The sequence below is a fragment of the Grus americana genome, chromosome 14 (assembly GCF_028858705.1).
Source record: "Grus americana isolate bGruAme1 chromosome 14, bGruAme1.mat, whole genome shotgun sequence".
Taxonomy (NCBI): domain Eukaryota; kingdom Metazoa; phylum Chordata; class Aves; order Gruiformes; family Gruidae; genus Grus; species Grus americana.
The window spans coordinates 17,098,188-17,114,475 of NC_072865.1; the positions used below are offsets into that span (position 1 = coordinate 17,098,188).

At 39.3% G+C, this 16,288-nt stretch overlaps 1 protein-coding gene across 4 annotated transcripts in view; it reads right to left on the minus strand.

Annotated features, from left to right (window-relative positions):
* Window positions 1-16,288, minus strand: part of SLIT3 (slit guidance ligand 3) — a 528,889-nt gene that overhangs the window by 299,436 nt on the left and 213,165 nt on the right. Inside the window, exon 1 of one of the 4 annotated variants that reach the window (XM_054841903.1) lies at window positions 966-980. The exons of the other annotated variants lie outside the window; for them this stretch is intronic. The gene's annotated coding sequence lies outside the window, so the exon portion shown is untranslated. Of the gene's footprint in view, window positions 1-965; window positions 981-16,288 lie in introns of those variants that run through there. 4 annotated transcript variants of the gene reach the window in all.

Consider the following 16,288-nt stretch of genomic DNA (forward strand, 5'->3'; position numbering starts at 1 on the left):
TTTAGAGTTATCTTCCATGAAGTGGAATAATGTAGCAGCTTAAGCTGTATACTTTAAAGGAACATTAGATGCTGAATCTGGGAAAACTTCAACAGAAAGCTTTCTGCATGTCTTATTTCCTACGCCTATTCTATTACAGAAGTTAAAAGGAAATACAGTTTCAGTACTTTAGCAATTCACCTAGTAAAAGACAAAATATGCATAAATTCAGTGCTGATTGGCTTTGATCAGGAAATGAATACTAAAGCATAAGCAAGAGCTGCACAGTAAATTTTATAAATTCCAAAATTTGAACTACTGAACTATAGCCCCATTTAGGAAGACTAAAAGGTTATGCTTAGTTAAGCTTGAAACCTGTCTCCGTAGTAGAAATTGGATAACTGAAATGTAATAGATCTGAAATCTTCCTAATAGGATAAGCTTCTGATTTAAAAAAAAACCCAAACCCTAAACAGATACAACAGGAATAGTTTCGTTTTTGCAAACTTAAATTAAACAACAAAGCAAGTGCTGAAGCACTTTTAAAACCTACTTAGAAATTGCCCCAGAAATTATACATAATTAAAAGTTTGAAAATGTCTAAATTTCCTAGAAAAGAAAGCTTACAAGCCATTGTTGCTAGTGAATAATCAAATCCAAACACTACCACCAAGGAGATCTCTAAGACAATTCCATTTTGTCCCCAGCCAGACTTCACATTCAAGTAACATTGTTTTGAATGAAAACCAGTTACAGCAGAAGTCTGGGAAGGAAGGTTGCGGGCTGGCAACCCTGGCTCTGATATGTGCACAAAAATCTTGTGTGTAGCTGTTAACCTTTTTTATAAGATGCTGAAACAATGAATGTAATTTTAAAATCCTTTAGTATTGCCTACAGAATAGTAAATCTTATCCAGAACTAAAATAAACCAGATTTAACATTTTAGAGTAAATATATATGAAAAAAGATACTATAATTACACTCACTAAATATGGCTCCAGATAATTATTATGCCGGCTTTCGTTGAAAGAAAAAAATAAAAATTAAAGAAGGGAAGAAAACCATTTTAGGAAGGGGAGGGGAAAAGCCACCAGGGCAGTGACGTTAGCAATGTTCCATTACATCCTTATTTAATTCTGTGGCAAAGATCCCATTGACTTCAATGAGAGTACGATTTGGCAGGAAAGAGACAAGCAGAATTAAATAGTTTCAAAACAATTTCAATACACTGTTTTCGTTTCTCAACTCTGACAAGCCCATTTCCTTTTTTTTTTTCTTTTTTTATTGTTGCTGTTGCAGTTCCTGTACTTCAATAGAGAAAGTGGTTCTTCGGCAGCCTCTGAAATGTTGGATTTTGTGCAGAGAAAACACACCAAGGCCCATCATGCATGGAAGATCATAATAATCAAAGCAAAAATGTATTTAGTGACAGTGTGGTTAATGTGAGTGAAGTGTAAAACTGGAAATGGAAATCTGCAGAGTCTGACTGGTGAATAACCACCATTGCTCATAATGTTTATGCTGATCCAAATTGGAAAACAAGAAGAGAGAAACAAAGGGGAAAAAAATGCAAGTGAAAAAACTGTGTGTTATGGAAGTATCAAACCTGCTGCGATGTAAATAACTGAAATGATTCCTAATGTCTAATATTTTTAAAAACAGATCTTTCAGAGAGAAGGCATAGCATTGCACCAACTATTACATGTAAAATGAACTCCAACGTTTCAAATACAGAAAGATTTAGGACGTTTCGTTACTCTAGAAAATGGACATTAACTACTGTGGCAACATATATGGTGATAGGCAGCAATTATAAAGACAAAATGGTCAGAGAAACACTTCTTTTCCACTACCCTGAATTATTTATTAGAAAAACCTTTCTCAAGGATGCACAAGACTTCCACCACACTGTTGAAGGTTTTTAATACTTTGCGTTATCCCACGCAATTAGTTACTTCACCACTGGGCCAGTGCAGAGTACTACAGGCAGCCACCCCACCACCCCGGCCCACAGGGGCTGTGCATCCCCAGCACTGGGCCTGTGCAGCGCAGGCGCCTCGCTCCCTTATGCTCAGCTCTATTCCACAGCTAATCTTTTTACAATGAACTTAATCCAGTTAACGGCAAAGAATGGCGAATGTCAGAGTAATTGGATAACAGCCTGAGATTCTGTAATTATTTCATTACGGCAGCAGACACTGTTTAAAGTGGGGGACGCCCACCAGCACTGATGGGCCATGGCAGCCCTTGGCCGCTCCCTGCCTGCGCTCCTGAGGGTGACCAGCGTAACGCCACTGGTGGCCTCACAAAAACTAAAACCGTATTTAGGACAAATTTAATTTGCATTATATTTTTGTCAACCACAAGCCAAGTAGCTTACCTTACCAGCTTTAGGATACTGCACAATATCCCAACAGACTTGTCTTTCCCACACGTTTTCTACAATCTCTTCAGCTTTGGTTCCTCAGCAGCCCTGGGACTGCCCAAGTTCACCTTCCCTCCTTTTTGTCCCTTTGCTGTCAGCTGTGTGCCCTCAGCAAAGAGGAGGGGAACGCCCTGGCTGCCATGCCAGGTGGGCCGGGGGCCAGCACCCTGCCAGGGCCCGGCACCTGAGAGAACGGGTTGGCGGGAAGGCATCCCGGGGAGAGGCAGCTCTGCTGTGGGGAGCAGCTGCCCCCACAGGGACACAGCTGCCAGGACAGCGGCTGCAAAGCCTCGGGCCCCGCTCTGCGCCACCCGGCCTCTGCTGAGAGAGGGAAGCACGCTGCCCTGTGTGGTACTGCCACGCTACACTTGGCCTTCTGAGGAGATCAGTACAGGGGAGTAAAGGCGGCCTGGGCACAGCCACGTACATGAGGTCCCACCTCAGACCTACCAGTTCTGTCAGAAGTTCAGTTCTGGGACACATGGACAGTGGGAGTATTTAAGAATGGAAAACAACACTTCTATTGAGGAGAAGAGTGTCATTTCAAACGTATAATAAAATACCCTGCGATATCTCCGTGGCTATCACCTAATACTCACCACAACGTTACCAGATGAAGTGCCCTGTCTCAGATCTCTACCAACACCTGCCTCTTTGCCACAGGCAGAGGTACACCAGGGCGATAAAGCCAGATGAGAGGTGTCTGATACTCACTCGTGTGGACCAACAGTGACACCTTGGGGAGAGAGAGGTGGGATGAGCAGAGCTTGCTCCCTTCCCTCAGGTATCCGGAGCAGCTGACCAGATCATCCGTAACCAACCACCCACCCTACACACCAGGCGTTCACTTCTTGGTGAGTTCTAACTCATTTTTGAAAAGTAAGGAACTTCTTAAATTTTAAGCTCTGGCTATCTATTCGTTGCCAGCAGATCTGAGCATCTTGTGTTCAACTGCGGAGCAGCATTGGCTTATGAGGAGCCAGTGAGGTCACCCAGCATGGTTTCATGCCCAAAGTCAGAAAAGCAGACAGATATTTGTATGCTTATGGTTGGTAATGCAAATTTTAAACTTTGCTTATAACAGGTGTAAGATTCTTTTCATGAAAACATTTATATTGTCTTAAAAGGAAATAAGGTGCCATGAGAGGAATTATAGCATCATTTTGGACTAAAAGAATAAGATTTTTAAAAGAAAGAATGAGATTTTTAAAGTTGTTTTGGGATTTAAAACTCCCCATGAAAAACTCTGTGGTTTGTATGAACTACAGAGTGAAAAAGCAAACTTAATGGTGCACTCAACAAAGGAATAAATGACATCCCACACTTTCTTCTTCCCTCCTCCCAATCTGCACCAGCCTCTCAACTCCCACACTTGACTTCTTGCCTCCCTTCTGAACAACCTGTCTCCCTGACCACAGTGTCACTATTTATTTATTCGCCCTTATCTTCAGGGCAAAGGGCTGGAGAGGGTTCCTGCCTGCACTGAATTATCCCTTGACTTTTCTCCACTGTGACAGAGGAAGCGAAGTGGCTTCAGCAGACTTGGAGGTGGGAATCTCAGCCACGGTGAGATTCCCTCCATGGTGCTGCTTTGGATGGTGCAGGCTGGGCACCAGGGTGGGGCAGCGGCAGGTTCTGTGGCCTTGCACACATTAGAAATAAAAAAAGAGAATGAGCAGTTCCAGTTAGTCACTGGCATTGCATCACTCTGTGGGTGGCCCTAATGATAAGGTCTAATTCTCAAAAAATAAACTGTAGATCTTGAACAACTATGTCAGCATTCCAATGAATTGCAGAGATACCTCTGATAACACATTGTCATCTCAAATGTTTATCCTGAGTTACTATAAATCTGATTAACAAAAATCATAGACAATTGCTCAATAGTAAGTTTACTTGACAACAGCAGTTTCCTTCTCTCTGACTTCATTTGCTGTCCATAGCTCAAAACTATGTTGTTTCAGGGCTTTTGCATAAAGCATTTGATTTTTTTTTTCCCTGTTCTCAAGTGAATACCAAATGGCTGTCAGGAGCCATTACTTTTTTTGACTCACACTCTTCTGGAGAATGTTTTTGTACAAGCACTTCAGAGAAGTGGCTCGTTACAATCCTGTAACAGTTTTTTTCCCTCCAACACCTATTTCCTCTCCCTTATATGACTATTCTGTTATTTCTTCTCTTTAGAAATACAGTATTCCATATACTCTTTCTAGACGAACTCATGAGATCAACACTTCAGGGCAGGTTCATGGCACTGCTCAAGTTGCATGACATGACATGACATGACATGACATAAGAAGGGATTTGAGCAGAACACCCCTCCAAGAGCAACAACCACAGCTACCTGACAGTGCTGCAGCCTCTCCCCTTCGCAGCCATGAGCTGGACACAGAGGAGAGGCGAGCCTGATCGCAGATGTGTAGGGCACACGGGGTTTGGGAAAGGATACACCATGGCATAGGGTCGAATATGAGCAAGAGAAGTGTGAGGAGGAAGCTACTGAACGATCGACGCTTACATACAGTAGGAAGTATCTGGCAGGTTCTGCTTCTTATTGCTGTAGCAGCAATGTGCAAAAGCCTTTCTTCCTCCTGAAAATCCTTTTCCTGTTTTAAGACTGCCTCTTCTATATACTTAAAGTTAGGAAGCAGAAACCAATGCAGGTAGTTGAAAAGCTTCCCAGACAGAACTGGTGATCTTATTTTGCATGAAGCAGTAATAGTAAGGAATCTTAAATCACTAATAGGAAAATTGACTGTTTCTGAAGCATGACTCAAAAATTTGAATTACTGAACGCACTTCATGTAATCAGTGTGGAGGAGATAGAATAAGGAAATCTACTTTAACAGTGTACCGATATACCCGTAGAAGTCACAAATTTCAGATCTCATTTCATCTTAGGAGAAGAGTACATCTCCGAAACAGTGACCACGTGGTTAGTCGTAACAGCAAATCAAACCATCACAGGCAAAAGCAACACCTAGCATACGCGCACAGACGAGTAAGCAGACATAATCTTGCTGCTCTCTACATCTCTTCTTGACAGCAACACTTCTCATGTACTGCAAGAATGAAATCCTGCTGCAGTCATGCTAACGGTACACAGTCATCTCAGCTAATCTAGCCAAACGCAAAGCTGAATCCTTCCTGATGGAAACCATCATGATATTTTTGCCTGTACCTTAGGATATTTCCCACTTGAATGCAAATAAAGGATACTGCCAACAAATCAAAACAAAAGATAGGAAGTATTTATGCCATGATAAGGATGGAGAGAATACATGTGAATGAAATGCTGAAGGTGAGTGCAACAACATCTGTCAGATAACAACCTTATAAGCTTCCTTACTAAATAAGGAAAGGACTGAACAACACCGTATAATAATCAGAACTGGAAATTCCATGCACTATTACAACGTATCCACTCCCTGTAAATTCAGAGTATACCTTTACAAACTAGCTTATTAAAAATATTTCCCTTTAATCATATATACAAAAGCCCATAAAGTAAGAGAAGTGTGGTGCAAACTCAGTGAACCAACCCTCCCAAACCATAAAAAAGAAGTATTTTTTTGCACAGTTACATGCAAAATTTACAGCTCTTACAACAGCCAGATGAATTTTTAATCTTTCACAGTCAGGATGTATTTGGACTCACTAGCCTGATTTGTTTTAATTATTAGGGAGTCCCAAAAAGCTATTGGTCATGGAAAAATCGAAAGTCCCCAAAATTTTCATCATTAATAATAAATGATCCAAACGCTATTACATTATTAAAGCTAGGAAGACTCACGAGATCAATAGAAAACAAACCCTAATGATCAAATACTGAATCACTAAATTCATAACTAGTGAAAAACAAAGCTTTCTGCAGGCATGGATCACTCCATACTGAATACACAAATTCAATAGTCTTTTGAAAAATTACATTTGTAAGGTAGAGTTGCATATGAAAAATAAATAAATTTTAAAAAGTATAAGGACTCCCCTGTTCCTACAGTTGATGAGAAAATAAGGTTTGTCCTTAAAACAGTCACCCTGTTGTCAACAGGTTTTACAGTGTTGTCAGGGCAGAGTACTGCATATCTGGGAGAGAAGACAAGCGATTTAAAGTCTTGGTCAGGTAGTCCATGGGAGCCACAAATCCACTGGAGCAAGAGTCATGGTTGACTTACGGCCTCGTGGGTGGCCTACATCTATCACATCTATCCACTTTGCCAGCATCGCTGGGCACTGCAGGTCAAGAAGCTGTTACACAGTAGAGAAAGAGAGGCGGCACACGCATGCATGTGTGTTTGCAGGGGTGCAGAGAAAGACAGGTCTAGTCTTAAGCCTTACAGGTTAATTGAATGGGATGAATTTTCAAATGCTTCCATGCACTTAGAAATTTAATTGGTTGTGAAATATGCTGAAGACTTTAAAAGTGTTCCTCGATATAAATACAATCATTTATTGTGAATTATGTTGGCAGTATCGTATTTTACTTTTATACAAAATGTTGGAAATGGTCTCTAAGAAATTTTAGTGAAGATGGATCGCTATTCTAAAAGGATGAAATGGACAAGGGGAAAAATAAATATAAGTAGAGGCCAGAGCCTGATATAGATGAAGTTAAAAAGAGAGACCTCATTTTTCTTTCCATCCTGAACATTACAGCTGTAACAGCTTTATTACTACAGCTTTATGTATGTTTACATTTTTTGCTGATTGTTGGCATTACAGCCACATCTGGTATCATTTTTCTTAACTTGCCTTATTACCATTTGTAATGTGTTTCCCCCCACTCCCTGAGCCTCTCAAGGATCAATCTTGCCTTGCCATTCCACCCCGTCTTGCCCTCCTACCTTCTCTTCTAAGTGTCATACTTTCTAAGACCTTCTTTCAAGAGGTAACAACAACATGAACAAATCTTTTTCCCTTTTTTTTTTTTTTTAAAAGTAAGGAAGAATGCAAATAGAAGGGCTGATTTGACAGCCTGACTGTTTGGCTGTGCTAGCTCCACTCTCATAACCCTAATTCCAGCTCCCACTCTGATCTGCTAGCCAAACAACATATTTAATTATATCATGCTGGTAGTACCAGGCCCAGCTAACTTTTGCTGGCAGCGTTTTCCTAAACTGATCCTATGGCCAATATCTCAGCTTCCACGGCTTAAAATAAATTTCAGGCTGCGGAGTACAAATTTATCACCTGGGAGACACCCCCCTCCTTCATTCAGCACTGAGTTATGGGGAAGCTGCTGTCCTCTGAAGCACGTCCACATCAAAGAAAAACTACAGGGCCTCCTTTCCTTCTTCCATGTTTCTAGTTGCAAGCAATTAACAATCTGTGACATTTGCACATTTTCACACTAATTGAGAACATGCAAAATAAACTTTTATTTTAAGTACAGTTTTAAAACCTGAGGGAATCTGCCACTCCTACTATTAATGAAAAACAAAGTGCTGGATTTTTTAGGGTTGGAGGAGTCAAATTTGTCATGATAATAGAATATATCTTCCTTACTGGCAAACAAAAAAAAATAGTTTAAACTTTCTCAGTTAATCAGAAAAAACTTGTTTCACACTAGCATTAATACATGAAATGAAATCTTATAGAGCAAAATGAAAATTATATAACTGCCAGAGAAATTGTCGGGGCAGAGCATGGGGAATGTTCCTATCACAAAGGCAACAAATCTAAATTTGGAAAATTTTATTTTACTAGTGTCCTTGTAGGCATCTAATAGATATTTATTCAGTTAAGAAAAAAGATATCTAGTTAAAGCTACTATGTATGAACAAAAAACTGCTAATGCTCTCTAGCGAGACTTAGAAAATGGGACACTTTCTTCTGGGATGGTTGTGGTACTGTCTAAAGAGAAGTCTTGTTGGGGTGGTCTCGCAGCTGTTAGAGAAGGTTGGATTTGGTGGCTAATGGATGAAATCATAGCATCAGCACATGAAATCAATAATCCCATCACAAAACCAGTGGAGACCAGTGACAAGTGACATTCCTCAGGGGTCGGTATTCAGACCAGAGCTGTTTAACATCTTTGTCGGTGACACGGACAGTGGGATCGAGCGCACCCTCTGCAAGTTTGCTGATAACACCATGCTGTGTGGCACGGTCGACACACTGGAGGGAAGGGATGCTATCCAGAGGGACCTTGACAGGCTTGAGAGGTAAGCCTGTGAGAACCTCATGAAGTTCAACAAGGCCAAGTGCAAGGTCCTGCACATGGGTCGGGGCAATCCCAAGCACAACTACAGGCTGGACAGAGAACAGACTGAGAACCTGAGGAGAAGGACTTAAGGGTGTGGGTTGATGAAAATTTCATCATAAGCCAGCAATGTGGAAGAAATTCTTCACTATGAGGGTGGTGAGACACTGAACAGGTTGCCCAGAGAAGTTCTGGATGCCCCATCCCTGGAAGTGTTCAAGGCCAGGTTGGATGGGGCTTTGAGCAACCTGGGCTAGTGGAAGGTGCCCCTGCCCATGGTGGGGGAGTTGGAGCTAGATGGGCTTTAAGGTCCCTTCCAACTCAAACCATTCTATGATTCTATGAAAACTAAGTATTTATATCACAGTGGAGGTTTGGTGTCTCAGTAAAGGGGAAGAACTCCACTGTGCAATAAGTACCAAGGAAAAGGACCCTGTTCCAAAGACATTCTCATACAAAGATGGACCCTGCTAAGGTAACAGTTACCAAGCTCAGAGTTTTGCAAGGACTTCAATGCCAACCTCCCCCATGAGCTGCCCATTACAGAAAATTTACTGAACATCGAGTGGGGCCATAAATTAAGAAAAAAATTTAACAACTGAAAAGTTAATAGTTTTGTTAATACATTTTGCTCTACTCTATCACAGTGTTTAAAGGTCAAATAATATAAATGTTTCTAGGGGTAATGAAAAACACAGGTGTGGTTCCTTACACAGATTTGCGAAAAACTGGCTATGTTTGAGGAAGTCTTGAAAGGTGGATAGAAGATGACTCCACCTGGGGAAGCTGCAGCATCTCCTTGTGTTCACGTCACAGTCAATAACTGCATTTTGGGGTTTTTTTTTTCCTCCAAAGTGTGGTAATTCCAATGCAGGAAATTACAAATGGAGAGATCTTTTCAGCACAGACTTGTTGACATTTAATCCCATTTGGAGTGCATTACATAAAGTTTTAACTCTGACACTCTATTTACTCCTGCCACTTAGAGGCACTCATGGTCTTTGAAAAGACGTGTCAGAACAGGCAGGTGGTTTTTATTTCATTTTGACATTTTAAGAAAAGGAAATTATGAGAATGACATTGTCTCCGGTAGTATGTATGGTTTCTAAAGTTGGACATGTGCTGCCAAAACATAACAGATTTCAAAGAATGATGCTTTTTTCTTCTTTATATACAACAATTACGCCTATTTGGTGAGAACCCAGCTCCGAGCATTTTCTTTTCCCTCCACAAACTATTATGGCTCTCAGCTACCTATGAAGAAACATTCTTTTTGGCACAATATATTGAAAAAGAAGGTGTAAAAAGCATAGTGTTTACTTCACTTTCCAGTGCCAAGGTTTAAAAAAAAAAAGTATGTTTTAAGAAAATGGCAACTGTGTACCTATGAAAGTTTTGCACTGGAACAAGCCTCTCAGCTATCTTTTCTGGATCAACTGTCCTTGGTGAAGCTCGGAGGGGACACGGCCAGGACAATCAACAAATGTTTGTAGACTCCTACAACATCTTCAGCTCCCTATTTTCTTCTCTGGACCTGCATACCTCCCACCTAGCAGCACTGAAATAGGTGCAAGCTCAGGCTATCAGTCTTGTGCTGCAGTGAAGTCACTTTAACTCTGGCTGTGATCATTTTCAACTGAGGCATTTCAGCAGGAAATTGAACATTCAAAGGTTTGTTGTATCGGTTTTGGTTTTGAGTGTAATACGTACGTTTATAGATAGGTATTATATACATGCTATACATAATACCTGGCACCCTTGCTAAAATGATTAAGAAAAAACCCAAGCAAGTGGAAGCCCTGCATGATTAGCTATTTCAAATAGCCTCCAAAAATTTTCAGTGCAGAAAAGGTGTTCTATGTAGAACAAAGAAAAATAATTTAAGGTTTTTGTAACTGCCTTTTTATCCAAAATGTATTTTCTCTTTTCTAACTCTGTAATAAGTTTTGTTTACACACAGAAATGAGAAATCATTGGCAGCTCTGGAAGAAAGTCATTATTTCAAATTAAGATAAAAATATGCATATAGTTGATCAAGAGGATGTATTTCCATTTCTCCTTTCTATCCTGTACTTATGTACCTGTAAACCTAGAGACCAATCAGTTTTCAAGAAAGTAATTAATAGTTTTTCAATAGCATATAAAATCACCAATACTGGGAACTCAAGTACATCATTTTCTGCCTCGGTTGATACAGGTAGCAAAGCCAGCCATACCATACAGGGGACACTTTGTAGGCCAGAAGCTGGAACTGGATGCTAAGAGTAAGATACATACGTTTGCAAGAAACATGTTCCATTTTTCAGGGTTCAAGTTTATGGCTTTCCCTTGACAGAAGGGAGATAGTATTAATTTTATTTAAATTGTTATAATTGACTGTGCGTTAGAGGGTCATTGGACCTCCAGATGTCCCTTCCAGCTTAAATTATTCTATAGTTCTAATTAAGATTGTTAGATATTTTTGTCTTTTCTAGCTTTCTAAATTTCAACACACAAAAATGATGTCAATTCTAACCTAAAATAAACATGGCTTTTTGTGACAGTTTAAGGATAAAGGTAAGACAAGGTTTCTTGACAGATAAAAATATTAATCATTAAACAAATTAGCATAGTCAGGAAAACAAGATAACTTGTCTGACCTGAAGAACGGTCTGCGTTCTCCAAAGCCTATCTACTTCTTCCAGCTCTACCAGTTAATCTAAAAATAACAAACTTAGGAATTTTTTTTAAGCCATACTGAAGGGATTTATTTCCAAGATCACACGTAAGAAAGCACAGTTGTACATGGCTGTGCTGAGCGGCTCTGGGTCAGCACAATCTCAAAACACCAGTGACTGAGCCACCAGCCCTGTTGCCAGCATCCAGCCCAGGCTCACCTGATCTTGCATTCAAATACTGAAGGCGCAAGCTCTGCTTAGTTTGAAACATCAAAAAAATCTCAGCTTGAATTGACATGGTTTCATGAGGCAGAAATTAAGAGACAAATCAAGTGAAATTTTTGAAACAATTGAGGAAATAGGAAAACAGGCTTTTCTCTATTCCCCGCCCCCCCCCCCCCCCCCCAAAACACACTACATTTAGAAAATTTAGAAAAGAAAATCCAGGTGTATTTAAAGAGAATTACAGTGAGTATGCAAACTAGTGATAGAGGAAAAGAATACAGAGGACCACCACCCTTGGGACAGTTCTCTCTCTGAGGTGGTTTAATGTCCCCTGCCTTGGCACAGGCGTCTCCAGAGATGGAGGAACTACAGTGCTACAGCTGAATGCAATCATTCAACTGGTGATGTAAAAATGTGCACAGTTCTGACCTCTTAAAACTTTTCGTCCCCTGTTGCTTTGTAGTAGATGCATGGTGGTATTTTTTGTTTTACTTTTAACAAAAATAAAGAGTTACCCAAAAAATGAGCAAAGACATTTTTTGGAAAGTCCAGTTATCATGAAATCTAGAAAGCCACTGCGGCTTACACTAACTGTGACAACTCTATAAAAGGCAACAGGTGTTGTAAATAAAAAAAGCTTGGCCTCAGTTCCACATGCCTTGATTATTTATTCTTATTTTCTGAATTAGTGTCTGGAGTTGGACAGATAAAGGAGTGGGACAGCAGACAATATAACTGGCTAGTGGTAATGACAGCTGTTATCCATATGCTGACAGGAGGACTTTGTTTATAGCAACTGGGACCAAAAATATGTTTTTTCTGTGAGTACCTAAGGATAGATAGGTAAGAATTATCGGTCCACTGAATAGGAAGTTTCTTACAACAGTCCCCATGGCAAAAGGAGGTCAAGCTGTTAAATGAGATACTGTATACATTTTCATTGGGAATATAAGAGTTCTTTTTTGGTTGGGTTTTTTGGGTTTTGGTTTTGGTTTTTTTTTTTTGAGGGGGAAATCTTTCATTTTATGGATTAAATGTTTTCAATGTCTTAATATTTGAATATTTGTGCACCCAGAGGTATATGAATATTGTACTGACACAGTCCCAACCAATCATGCACTCCAAAGAGCATGCCAAGTCTGCAAGGCATATTGAGCATGTTCGACAATGACATCATAATGGTTCCTGCAATGGGAAACATATGGCACCAATTCCTTGAATTCCCTAACCAAGACGCATAAAGCTTCATTCACCTCTGATCACTTCAGTGACAAAAATCAAAAGACATTAGGACCTAAAATAAAGAAAATAACCAAATCAGGGCACCTGAATTTCACACACTAATCCTATATTGGGATATACATTTTTTCAAAACCCCAGGTGTATCCTCAACTGATAAGTAGCATTAGTCTGAAATTCAGGATAACATTTTGAGTTCACTCCTGATGCAAAAATGTAAGGCGTGATCTGAAGTTGTTTATTACCAAGTGTGTCTCAGAAGGGATGACATTAAAGCAAACTCCTTTCTCCAATATAAACATACATATGTTCATTGAAATACTGAAAAATCTGGCAAAAGAATTCTATAAAAGCTAAGTTACCAGATGTAAGTGCTATTGTAGCTGCTACAGCTCCATGGAAGCACTTAATCATGCTGAGAAATAATGCCTCTTCCCTGGGAGCTGAAGTGCTATCTCCTTTGTCTTCCTGTGTGTTGTACACCCTCAGGAGCTATTCATCGTGTCTTCTGCTACTCATACTTGCTGCAGTTTGTATCCTTTCACATTCATCTTTGACAGAGTTCACGGGAATTGTGCTGTCAGTAGGGAGCCATACTAGATGGAGATAGAGACATATTTGAAATGGCAGAGAACGAATCCCTAACACCAAACTTTCTGTACCAAGGGTTTGCTACATCGTGTTTTGGAAAAGCTTATTCAAAGAAATTCATCCATGTCTCTGAGATGCAGAATTAGGCAATATGGAAGGGAAAAGTGTTTGCTGGCAAAAATGATGTATGAAAACAGCTTCCATGAATGTGGTCGGAGAATAAAATTCTCTCTTTGCCTGCTGAGAGAAATCACACATCTCTCAGAAAACTTTTAAAGCCTTTTTTTTTTTTTTTGTCTCTGAAATTTACAAAATACCTTCAGTTCAGACAGCATTTTTTACTACTACGACAAGAAGATATGTGATACTTCCACAGGCATCTTATCCAAGTTGAGAAGAAAATTCTCAAGACAACTTATTTGTTGTCAGGAAATGCACCTTAGTTCACTAGCACATAGATTTTACTTATTGATTTTCATGAACAAATTTCTATTTTACTTCAATGGAAGTAGCAGTATTGTTATTCCCACTTTATACATGAGATGAACACAAAGTGACTTATTCAGGAGAAAACCAGAAAAGAATAGACTAGGGCTAAAACCCAAGCTGTCAGAGTATTGGTTCAGTGTGCTGTCCCCAGAGAACTTATCAACATCTTACAGATTAGAAGGAAGGAATAAACACTGTTATAAAAAAAGGCAGAAAGCCACAACTTTCCACACTGATATTTCAAGCCTTTCTTTAACAAAGAAAAAAAATAAATCTGGTAGTTTTACTTGAAATTTAACTGCATTTGTTTAGAGTGTATAAACCGCTCTTGTACGAAGTATCATCCTGTATCATTCTAAATAAAAGCTCACTTGATTATTAAAAACGTGTAAACAAAATGAAAGTCAAAACCAGAAAAAAAATAAATCACACAGTCAATGTATCTTGGAATAGTCACTCTAATTTAAAAAATGTGTCATACAATTTCAGCTCCCCATATGTCACCTTCTATAGAAGGTCCAGACATGCTGAGAACACAGCCACTATTTCCCCGACTGCTGAACACGCTTTGTAGATACACGCACTTTTATGTCACAAAATAATGGTCTCTTCTTCAGTGACTATTATGAACCTGCATAGCAAATTTATTTTCAATGCCAGAAAGACAGAGCAGAAGAGAGGGCTAAACCAGAACTATCCAGCACAATGAGCTCATCTGCAGCGTCAGCAGATTGCAATGAAAATGCCGGTATCTGCAACAAATTAAAATCAAACAGGTGATCTCATGAAAACCTTTAAAACATTCTGAGATCACTCAGAAACCTTTTAAATATGTATCACACCTGTCTTTTTTACATATTGAGATGTATCTATATGGAGTCACTTTGCTCCATCTGGCCACCTCTTCTCAAAGGATTTGGAGGCCTGGGCAAGCACGTGTGGGTCTAGACAGAGGTGTAGTGGGAAGGTTCACATTATGCCTGCCTCCAGTTGGTTGGCTCTAGCCAGAGCTATAAAGATATATAGATCCAAATGCATACGTATATACACATACAATATATATGGTTTTTATATAGATTCATATGAAATGATGTCTTTAGAAAAGAAATTTAAAAACTTTTTTCAAAAGCTCTTTAAATAAAAATAAATCTCTCTGCTCTTCCTTGCTATTAAGGAATACACAATGAAAAAAACCATATGCATCTTTTCTTGAGGCACTTTAACAACTCCTCTCTCCTTTCTCTTTAGTTTTTTTCTTCAATGGTTTATGTATAGCTTCCCGTAAGAAAGAAAATACTATGAGACGAATGCTCACCTTCATATCTGGAAGCATGTTAACAGGATGCTTGTTCTCTTAGCTGTGGATGCTGCAGCTCCAAGTATGTTATCACTATAATTACAGTATTTATCCTGACAAGGAGCTTCCTTACTGGCAAATCAAAATGGTGCATAAATAATAAATGCTGGAGACTTCATCTTCTAGAGACATAGTGATTTATGGCCTGTTTTCTCACATGCTTTTCACTTTAGAAACACTTGGCATGTGGTTTTACGTAACCTGACATTTCTCAAGGACTCTGTTTAACCCTTGCTTTGGTTGGCCATATCTGACAAATAAAACATACTTCAGGGCTTTCTACTTTGAGTATTCATAGAATATTGACTAAAATATATACTCTAGTCATCAAAAAAATCTCTAACAGCACAATAAAAATACCAACTCAGAGAAATTTCCAGTTCTTCTGTTGAGCTTCATGCGATGAGGTGGTTTTGAGATTTTTTTTTTTTTAAATGAGAAAGATGAAGGTCATTCTTTAGTTCCTAAATACATAAGAAAGTTAAATAGCCCACAAAGTTTCTCCTTTTAACAGACAGTTTCACAGCAGAAAAAAGGAAGTCCTACTTTAGAAGACACTTTGGATGCATACACAAAACTGTAGGCATCATTAACTCTGATGCATGAGGCACACATTAGTGCTTCAGCCATAACAGCAGCTAATGACCCCGGATACTCTTCCTGAACCAATTGATATTGGTTCCTAATGGACAGAGACATAAGATCTGCTCGATTTCTCTTTAAAATTTCTTTGTGACAGATGGCACAGCCCTGGTTAACCATTAATCAATAAAGCATTTGAGGGGCCTCTTTTTTATGGAATAACTATTTATCAAAATTGCCAAGTCATTTAAACATACTAATAACAGTGTGGAAGTATGCTTGGAAGCTCAGTTCCACCTGGCTTGAGTGTTTCCTTTCATTTGTTTAGAGAAAAAAACCCCAAGAATCCCAAGGCAAGGGAGTTTTCTGACTTTATTAATGATTTTAACTTTTCTAGTGAATGACCAAAAAAATCCCACCTGAAAAATACTTAAAACAAACGTAGCTTATCAAGAACAAAAGATTTCCCCTTTCCCATATGTGATTCTTAAGTCAGAGACACACAGGCTAGATTTGAAAATTTCTCCAATATCAAGACTGCA